General features: G+C 45.9%; 1 long non-coding RNA gene across 1 annotated transcript; it reads right to left on the bottom strand.

Moving 5' to 3' along the window:
* Nucleotides 1–2175: 2175 nt before the first annotated feature.
* On the bottom strand, nucleotides 2176–3459 carry LOC123170609 (uncharacterized). The gene is made up of 3 exons (XR_006485255.1): nucleotides 3330–3459; nucleotides 2545–2722; nucleotides 2176–2445 (listed from the first exon to the last, which is right to left on the bottom strand). It is a non-coding gene; the product is annotated as an uncharacterized lncRNA (long non-coding RNA).
* Nucleotides 3460–10671: the final 7212 nt, after the last annotated feature.

Below are 10671 nucleotides of genomic sequence, written 5' to 3'. Positions count from 1 at the left end.
TGCACAAGTTAGTAGACCACCATTGTGCTTTCCTCTTTTTCCTATACACTTGGTCAGGATATACAAAATTTTAGTTGGGCTACGAATAAAACACAAAGTAGTTTCAGACAGGTAGTATAGGCTCCATAGTTGGACAGCAAAAGAAATTCAGTTCTCGTAGTACATACGAATTTTCAGCCAGTCATTTTGGCAGATCTCTTCACCAGCCTTGAGCAAAAGCATGGCAATGTAGCATGGCAATCCAGATCTCTTCATCTCGCTCATCTCCACTAGTGCAGTGTCAAAAATGCTCTTATATTATGGGATGGAGGGTGCAGTTGTAGTGTTTTAAACATTTTCAACTCATTGTCCTCCTTCGTCTAGCCGGTATGAAACTTGCGCCTGTCCTCCTTCCCTTCCATGATCGCACGTCTCACCCTAGCCTCCTCTTCTTTCAGCCAAGCTTCATCACGCACGTCAAATAGCTGCAAAATGGGGAGAGACAATGAAACTTGAGTGCTTGCCGCAATCAAATGGACAAGCTATTTCATCAACAAATTCAACTATATAGAATTGAAAATAAGATCATGCTAATTCGTAGGTAAATCCCTTCGTTTTAGTTGGGCTAAGATGTTTGAATGTTTGTTACGAATGATCTTTTATATACCATAAGAACAAGATGGCAAATTTTTCTTCATACTAGGTATTTTGCTAGCTTTAATTAAATTTGAGTTGCTCTGCCCTGATGGCATGCTGATGTGTTGGAAACAGAGTACCGCTTTCTACATAGGAAGATAATGCATGTTAACAAGTAGGGACACTTTTGTCAAGATGTTAGCTGTCATTCTCTACAGATTAGTGACTTCATATAACGAATAACTCATTTATTAATAGCTGTGATATTCAACTCCCGGCTGGTATTCTTTCTCACCTACAGCAGGGTCGTTGAATGCTTTGGTAAATTTTGAGGCAACCTAGGAAATTTTGGATCCTCACTAGAGGCAGTGATATTTACATTCTGATGTATGGTCATCTATCCTAATTTGCAGCTAACTTACAAGTGAAAAATATAATGATTAAGCTGCAGCCTGCAGTTGGCTGCTTCCTTGGCTAATTAATTTTCACTTTGCTAGGAAAATATTGCACACAACAGTCAATCAAACATAAGTATGAAAGGGTCAGCTTGGGAGGAACACACCTTCTCAAATAAAGGAACTCCACGTGCACGACGTCTACCATGTTCATATGAAATAAAGGGGCGGCCACGGTTGTATCCATCATGAGCAAGGTGCTTCATGTCAGCTCCACACACGTGGCATTCACCTCAAAAAAAAGGGTGGAAATAGGTGAATAAATAGAGGTCAAGAAAACATTGCCATAGCTGGCTAGCATCAACGCTTAGGACGAAAACAACGCTCAGGACTTGCGTTCGAAACTGAATAGTATTTTGTTCCAGATCCTGTTTCATACACGCTTCAAGATCAAACAGTGATAGTGCATGCAATTTCCAACATAGCAAAACCAGCGAACATGATATGGAAATTGCATGCACTATCACTGTTGCTAGATTATAAATTATGAGTGCAACCGTGGAGCTGGGCTAGACTCTAAATTCTATGGCTCTTCACCATCCAGGCTTTGCAGCAACCGAACCTTGACAATTGCAGTTATATATTGGAATTGGTGGTCCATATTGTGCTCTTAAGACATAACTGCTTGCCAGCCTCATGGGGTCGTATTTTCTTTTTAGTGCATATAGCCAGATAATAATAAATTTGAACTGAAACTATGCTATTGCAAGATACGATATGTTTCCAACAACAATACCTTTTTTTGTAGGTTCAACAAAAATACACACATTGCCTTTGTTATAATCTTCACTAAACGTTGAAGGAGAGGATATTTTGGAGGATACTCGAGTAAGTGTAATTATGTTTACATGAACAACAGGAGCACATGCATTCAACTATTTATTACTCCCTCCGTTCCTAAATACAAGTCTTTTTAGAGATTCCACTACAAACTACGTACGGATATATATAGACATATTTTAAAGTGTAGATTCACTCATTTTACTCCGTATGTAGTCCATAGTGGAATCTCTGCAAAGACTTATATTTAGGAACGGAGGGAGTATTAGTTTGTTTCTTTATTAAAGAGTGCCCTACTGCATGCAAACGCTACAAACTGGAAACAAATTCAAGAAATTAAAATTCTAAATCTCAAAGCAGATGAAGTTAAGTATATAATACCATTGTCATCAGGTTTGACCATGCAGATACAGGTGAGCACATACGCTTCATAATCACCGTCCATACGTGTGACTTCAGCAAAGTACAGATCCTTGTTCGCAGCTCCTTTAGTCTTCATAGTGAGATTGAAATGAGCGTAAGATCTATAAATGCAATCTTTCCCGTCAAAACATGCTTTGTGCCTCACAATATCTTCTAGTTCATATGCAAGATCCTGAAGTATTAAGAATGGATAATATCAACAAGTGAAACATGTATTTGATGACATCCGAGGAATCATGGAACCAAAAAAGGACAGAGTGGGAGAGCATACTCCGACAAGACCATTGTCCTCGTTGTATTTGTCGAGTACAGCCTTCACCAATTCCTTTGTAGGGAGATTGGTCGTACAGGAATCAAAAGCTTCTTTGGAGTGCTTTCGTGTGCCATTATGATACCAGTAAAGAGCATATCGGATAGCCCTCTCCTCGTCGCTAAGTCCATCCATGCATCTATTCAGATATAAGAGGATTGTAAATTATTAGCGTATTTTATAGAATAACCAATGATAAAGCGTTTGAGTTGATGACTTTGCATGCAAGATTTTTGTTCAAATAGGAACCAAACAGCCCCGAAGATTAACACTACTCGTTTAATAAACAAGAAAAAGGCAAAACAAACTGAACTGCTTACATGCTTATAAGACTAAGTGCTCATCGCATTCTTTGTATAAAAGAGAATAAAAGTTATCACCATTTGTTTTTGGGATCTCCAAGTAAGTGTGTCTGACTACAAGCACTATTGGTTACAGAACAAAAACAAAACCGTCTCAACTGATTAATGGAACTAAGTGTTCTAGTTACCACTAGCTTTATCAGAAGAAATAGAGCTACATGGGTGTGGCAGGCTAAAAGCTATCCAACTGTACAAGTTACGAGTGAGCATAAAAAATATACATATAGCATAGCATCTATATATACCTTTTGAATTCAAGCTATGCTAACTATTTTAACAACTCTGAAACAATTAATAAGATATTCCTTTAACTTCAGAAATACCAGGGGTTTTCAAGGTGTGAACACACACAGATATGAGATATCTAATAAATTGAGACTTTACATGTTTTTTCGCTGAACAGCATGGTGGGAGTCAATGGCTTCCTGAACTTCCTTTATGCTCTCAAATGGTCCACCACAGTCAGGATACGTATGGAAAATTCCATCATTGTCAACTCTCACAAAATATTTTATCATAAGACCAGTGGGCACCAATGTCGAAATACATGAATCAGCCAAGAGATTTATATCAAGCTTCAATGACAAGAGATCTGGCACCTTAAACCTGAAGTGGAACACAAAATGTTTGATTAATAGGAAATAAAGTGGAACACAATCTAGTACTTCATGCATGCATTGCAAAATTGGTTTTAACGCCATAATTAGTAAATCTTCAGGAAAATGCGTCTAGTCAGTAACTAAAAGCACCATTACGACTACAAGCACCATTACAAGACAGATAACTCATTCCAAACCATCTATCTTAGACCAAATTAGCTGCTGACCATAAACAAAAGACAGATCAGAGAGAGGAGAGCCCGCGCGGAAGTTGCATACCTTGTTTGTGGCATAGAGGAAGAGGAAGTCTCCTCCAGTGTTGTCTCTCTTTCCCTCTCCTCATGCCTGAAGTAAAAATGGGGGCAAACAGTCATGTAGCAGCAAGCAGCACTGGCAGCGACTCATTGTTTAAAACAGTAGCGGGCACATTCTGCTTTGCAAGGAAAGACCTACGCATTCAATAATAGGGAGCGCCGTATTCTCAGGGTATATAAAAAAGGCCTATTTTCTGTTTTAATGAGAAGGTTTAACACATGTAGGATAAAAAGGCGCATACATTTGAGAAATCTACAGCTTGCGCTCAGCATGTGTTTAAAACCGAATTGTTCTGATGATCGAGTTGGATTGCTGTCGTCCTCAATGCACCGTTAAGTGAGTGAAAGGGAACGTAGTTCAATAAAAATGCTAATCTGATTGAGTTGAAAGGCTAGTAGAACGGTTGTCTCAAGTTACCTACCGGGTCATAGACCCAGCTATTGAGCAACGGTTGAGAGGGCGCGCGATAGTTCCATACCTTGTAGCTAGTGTGGCATAGAGGAAGAGGAAGTCTCCAACAGTGCTGTCTCTCTTTCCCTCTCCTCGCGCCTGAAGTAAAAAGGGGCAAAGCAGTGACTCGTTGTTTAAACAATGATTAATAAGGAAACACCACGATGCAATGATTAATAAGGAAACACCATGCGTGTTAAAGGACCAAAACAAAAAAACTTCAAGGGAATAATTCCATAACAATGCAAGCAAACTATTGAGATGTAATGAAGACTAATAGGGATGCAGAGAGAAACAATTTTAAAGTTATTATCTTTCATGAAGTCCTAATAAAAGAAGTGGGGTACACCGGGAAAGAGGTAGGCACTCACGAACAGAGTGTCAGCGAGCCTCAGTTTTACGAGATCAGGTTCTCTGATTATCCAATCTGAGCCTCTAAATCAGGTTTGTGGTTAAGTTATCTGCTTATTCCTGCTGGACTGCCGAGGAATGCGTTCTTGCAGCTTGTAATTGTTAGGAAAATATGCAACTTGTATTCCCATGAGGCCATAGGCCGATATATATACATGTACAGGTGTGGAACATATGCAGGAAACCCCTTATACAACGGGATAAATACAAAGGGGTACATGACTTATATTATAACTCTAACACCCCCCCCCCCCCCTCAAACTCATGGTGGATGAACAACACTGAGTTTGGAGAGATAAAAGCCATGTTGTGCTCTAGTCTGGGCCTTCGTCAGGAAATCTGCCAACTGTAACTCGGAAGGCACATACTGAAGAGCAATAACCTGATCCTGCACAGCAGCGCGCACATAGAAAGTATCAACACCAATATGCTTGGTGAGCTCATGCTTCACAGGATCGCGCGCAATGCTAAGAGCACCTGTACTGTCAGATAAGAGCAGAGTCGGTGTAGTGACAGAAACACCAAAATCCTGAAGTAACCACCGTAACCAAGTCACCTCTGCCGTCAAAAGAGCCATGGCTCGCAACTCAGCTTCAGCACTCGAACGGGAAACTGCAATCTGTTTCTTCGTCTTCCAGGCAATGAGAGAACCACCGAGAAAAACACAGTAAGCAGAAAATGAACGGCGATCAGAAGGATCACTAGCCCACGTAGCATCCGAATAGGCCTGAAGCTGTAAAGAACTGGAGCTAGGAAAGAATAGACGATGAGAGATCGTGCCCCGAAGATATCGGAGAACACGAAGGAGATGACTATAGTGAACCGATGTGGGAGCAGAGACAAACTGACTCAGAATATGAACCGGATAAGAGATGTCCGGACGAGTGACAGCTAGATAGACAAGACTGCCAACAAGATGACGATAACGCGTCGGGTCAGGAAGAGGATCACCATCAGTAGCACGGAGGTGAACATTGAGCTCCATAGGAGTCTCAACAATGCGCTCGTCAGTAAGAGTAGCACGAGCAAGAAGATCCTGGATATACTTTTCCTGGGATATAAAAAAGCCATCAGAGGTAGAAGAGACTTCAATCCCAAGAAAGTAGCGAAGAGGTCCAAGATCAGACATAAGAAACTACTCATTAAGACGGGCCTTTACAAAGGCAATATACTCGGGGTCATCCCCAGTGATGACCATGTCATCAACATAGAGAAGAAGAAGAGTCCGACCACGAGGAGAAAGGTGAATAAATAAGGCTGGATCATGATCACTTGCTGAAAAACCAGCAGTAGTGACCACAGAGGCAAAACGCTCAAACCAGGCGCGAGGGGCTTGCTTAAGGCCATAGAGAGAGCGACGAAGACGACAGACCATGCCATCAGGAACAGAATACCCAGGGGTAGCTGCATGTACACCTCCTCACGCAGCTCACCATTAAGAAAGGCATTCTTAACATCAAGCTGAGATATAGACCTGTGGCGTGCAGAGGCAACGGCAAGAAGTGTACGAATAGTGGTCATATGGGCCACAGGAGCAAAAGTCTCGTCATAATCACGACCATGCTCCTACTGAAAACCACGAGCCACGAGACGAGCTTTGTGACGCTCAAGAGAACCATCGGAGCGAGTCTTAACCTTGTAGACCCACTTACAAGTGATGGGACGGACTCCGGGAGGAAGAGAAACAAGATCCCAGGTGTCAGTGCGTTCAAGAGCAGCAATCTCCTCTGCCATCGCAAACTGCCATTCAGGATGAACAACAGCCTGACGGTAAGAAGTCGGCTCAAGAACAGCAGCACCAGCGGTGGGAAATCCAAAGCGATCAACAGGCGGACGAGGACGAGAACGCAAGCCATAAGTAGGCTGAGAGGAAGAGGACGACTCGGTAGAATCGGGGGGTGGCGATGAAGAAGTCACCGGAGATGAAGGTGTAGAATCCGGGGACATGCTAGGTGAGGAGACCGGGGAAGATGGTGGCTGCAAATCGACGAGGGGTGGAGAAGTAGAGGGAGTGGAACGAATAGGCACAGGCGCAACGGGGGTGATAGGTGAGTCAGGAAAAGTGAGGAAAGAGATATCCTCTACAGAAAAAATCGATGAAGATGGGCGTGGGTAGAAAGGACGAGACTCATCAAAAGTCACGTCTCGAGAGATACGCATCCGACGACCGATAGGGTCCCAACAACGATAGCCCTTATGTTCATCACTGTAGCCTAAGAAGACACACTCAACAGACTGAGCGGTCAGTTTGGTGCGTTCGCGAGGGGCAAGAAGAACATAGCAAACACAACCAAACAAGCGAAGCATCGAATAATCGGGAGAACGATCAAAAAGACGCTCAAAAGGAACACCACCCTGCAAAGCAGCGGACGGCTGAAGGTTGATGAGATAGGCAGAAGTGGAGATAGCCTCGGCCCAAAAATGAGGCGGAAGAGAGGCGGCGATCATCATCGCACGAGCCATCTAAAGAAGGTGACGATGCTTGCGCTCAGACACACCATTCTGAGCATGAGCACCAGGACAAGAGAACTGGGCAAGAGTACCCTGCTCAGCAAGGACACCACGCAACATTTTAGAGATATACTCGCCAGCGGAGTCAGCACGAAAAACACGAATGGGTGAAGAGAACTGAGTAAGAACCATGGCAGCAAAACGCTTATAAATAGACAACACCTCACTACGAGAAGTCATGAAATAAAGCCATGTGTAACGAGAAAAATCATCGATGAAAATAATATTGTATTTATGACCACCTTTCGAAGCGAAAGGAGCCGGACCCCATACATCAGAATGGACTAAATCAAAAGGACGCTTAGACACTGACTCACTATGTGAATATGGTAACTGAATCTGCTTGCCAAGACGACAACCCTGACACTCTAAAGAGACATCTCCTGAGACAGACCCCAGAAGACCTCGACGAACTAAAGACGATAACCGAGAACCACACAGATGACCAAGTCGATGATGCCACTGCTTGAAGGAACCAGTAACAGAGGCGACAGCAGCGGAGGGACTGACGATGGTGGTGGCAGCGGAAGGAACATGAAGCCAGTCCAACTCCCAAAGACCCTGAGAATCACGGCGGCGAGGGCCAGCCCCAACCAGAGTGTGCGTGCGACGATCCTGGACAGAACAAGAGTCAACATCAAGGATGACACGACAACCAGAATCAGTAAGTTGACCGGCAGAAAACAGATTCATGGTAAGTCGAGGAACATGAGCAACATCAGGAACAGAATAAGAAGGAGTGGAAAGATGGCCTCTACTAGCAACAGAAAGTGGAGTACCATCAGCAGTGAAAACATGAACAGGAGAATCCAGCGATCAAGAGAGGACAAAACGGAAGAATGAGAAGACATATGAAAAGAAGCTCCAGAGTCCAGAACCCATGGGGATGTACCTGACTGTGTAGAGGGCGGGTGCTCAGTGCGGGAAGCATCAGTCACAGAACCAGCAGTACCCGTCGAGGAAGAACCTGAAGCCGTGAGCAGACGCTTAAGTCTCAGAATATCCTGCTCAGTCAAAGCAATGGCAGAAGCTGTCGAGGGAGATGACGAAGTCCCTGAGGAGGATGATCGCGCCTTGCGCGGGTTTTTCCGCTTTGTGTAGCACTGGGACTCAATATGACCATCATTGTTGCAGTAGTCACAATGTGGACGGGGGCGACCTGAGCCTCCAGAAGGAGTGGGCAAGAGCGGCGGAGCACTCGAGCGAGAATGGGGCGGTGCAGCAGGTGGAGTGGAAGAAGCCCGAGTAGCGAGCACAGAGGGAACCTCCAGCAAACCAGCACCACATAAGCGAGTCTCCTCAGCACGAATCTCTGAAAGTGCCTCCATGAGAGAAATACGGCCACGAGCAAACAACTGAGCACGCCGGGGCTCAAACTCCTTACGGAGCCGAGACAGGAACTCGTAGACGCGATGAAACTCCAAGTTGGCCTGGACAGCCTGGCAGCAGGGGCAAGTACGACAGCCAGCACTGCGGAGAGAATCAAACTGGCGCCAGATAGCAGAACTCTGTGCATAAAAGTCATCAACAGTAGAGTCACCCTGCTGAAGAGCATGCTCCTGACGAACCACAGAAAGGTATAAGGCATCACCAGAGGGCTCATAGCACTGACGAAGACAGGTCCACATCTGAAAGACAGTAGGAAGACCCAGAAACTCAGAAGCAAACTGAGGCAGAACACTAGCAGTGAGAACAGCTGCAGCACGAGCATCATCATCAAGCCACTGGGTGTAAACAGACAAAGCACCATGATACGTCTGAAGAGCCTCCTCATAAGCCAAAACCCTCTCATCATAAGCACGATCAGCAGTCTCATCAGCAAGCTTAGCCGCATCCTTGGCGGCCTGAGTAGCGTCCGTAGGAAGAACCAGTGGAGCCGGCGGAGTAGGGGCCACCGGAGGGACCGGATGTGGCGGACAGCAGACCTCGCCAGAAAGAACACCCCAGAGACGAATGCCACGCATGTGAATGCGCATGAAGCCAGCGAACTCGGTGTAGTTGGTACCATCGAAGATCACCGGACAGCGAGGGACAGCAACATAGCCCGATGCAGCAGACATTTTTTTTTAGCGAAGATCCGAAATCAACAGAAGCCGGACGAGGACGGCGGCTGGGAGCAGGATCCGGCACGGGAAACCGGCGAGACCCAGCGAGAAGGGCAGCTGGGGGCGGGATCTGGTGCGGCAACCTCAGACGGCAGCGGCCTGGTCACGATCGGGAGGAGGCGGACAACAGCCCAGCTTGGCGATCCACTCGGCGGCCGATCGGGAGGAGAGGCAGGAGGCGGACAGCAGCTTGGCGATCCACTCGGCGGCCGATCGGGAGGAGAGGCAACGGCCCAGTCGATCGGGAGGAGAGGCGAACAGCAGCCCAGCCCGGCGATCCACACGGCAGCCTAGCGGGAGGAGAGGCAGCAGCCCAGTCAATCGGGAGGAGAGGCAGCGGCGACGGGGACACAGAGCGGTGGCCACAGAGGACAATGGCGTCGCGGGGCGGATCAATCAGCACGAGTTGCAGCGTGCAAAAAATTGACCTAGCTCTAATACCATGTTAGGAAAATATGCAACTTGTATTCCCATGAGGCCATAGGCCGATATATATACATGTACAGGTGTAGAACATATGCAGGAAACCCCTTATACAACGGGATAAATACAAAGGGGTACATGACTTATATTATAACTCTAACAGTAATGTGCTCTCGCTTCCCTAGGAGTTTATGTTGAGGCATCCGCTGTATGTTTGACAAGTGACACAAATTGGACGTGGAAGAGAATTGCTGGAGGAGGCTCGATTTTTTAAGACCAACCTACTAGGGAGTACACAATTTTTTTATATGACTGTGAGGTTTCATATATGTCATACATGTTCGACGAATTGCCGCAATACATTAGATCAGGTAGCTAAGGTTGATTCACTCACCCTGAAACCTTTTAGTATTATTACTTGAGCATGGATAAAAAGTGCATACCGTTCTGACATGTGCAGCGGTGGACGGAGAGCGTCGCCGGTGGAGGGGGAGGCGTGAGGCGGCGGCGGAAGTGCCTCGTGGTGAGGCGGCGGGGGGGACAGGAGGTGAGCTGTGGCCTGGAAGGCGGCGGCGGCGAGGGGGTCCGCGGGGAAGGCCTGGAGCTCTGTGCTCGGCCGTCGAGGCGGCGGAGGAGGGAAGTGCTAGGGATTGGAGAGTTTCCCGCCGGCCAACACGACTAATCGAGAGTTCGAGACCAACAACAGATGGATCGAGTTTAGGTCCGCTTTTTTTTTCTTTTGATCCAAACAATTCTACCTGTGTCTCTTTTTTTTCTTAAACATCAGTACAGACACAAGCGTGCATATACATTCACAATATCCCTATGACCCCGAAAGACTGAGCCGGCATATTATTTTGAGGTTTTACAAAGTCACCGTAGGCGCTTCGTAGTTGACGGAAACATCTCCTC

The sequence above is a fragment of the Triticum aestivum genome, chromosome 1D, assembly GCF_018294505.1.
Source record: "Triticum aestivum cultivar Chinese Spring chromosome 1D, IWGSC CS RefSeq v2.1, whole genome shotgun sequence".
NCBI classification, from domain to species: domain Eukaryota; kingdom Viridiplantae; phylum Streptophyta; class Magnoliopsida; order Poales; family Poaceae; genus Triticum; species Triticum aestivum.
The sequence above is the reverse complement of the archived record's forward strand: the minus strand, read 5'-3'. Positions and strand labels throughout refer to the sequence as shown.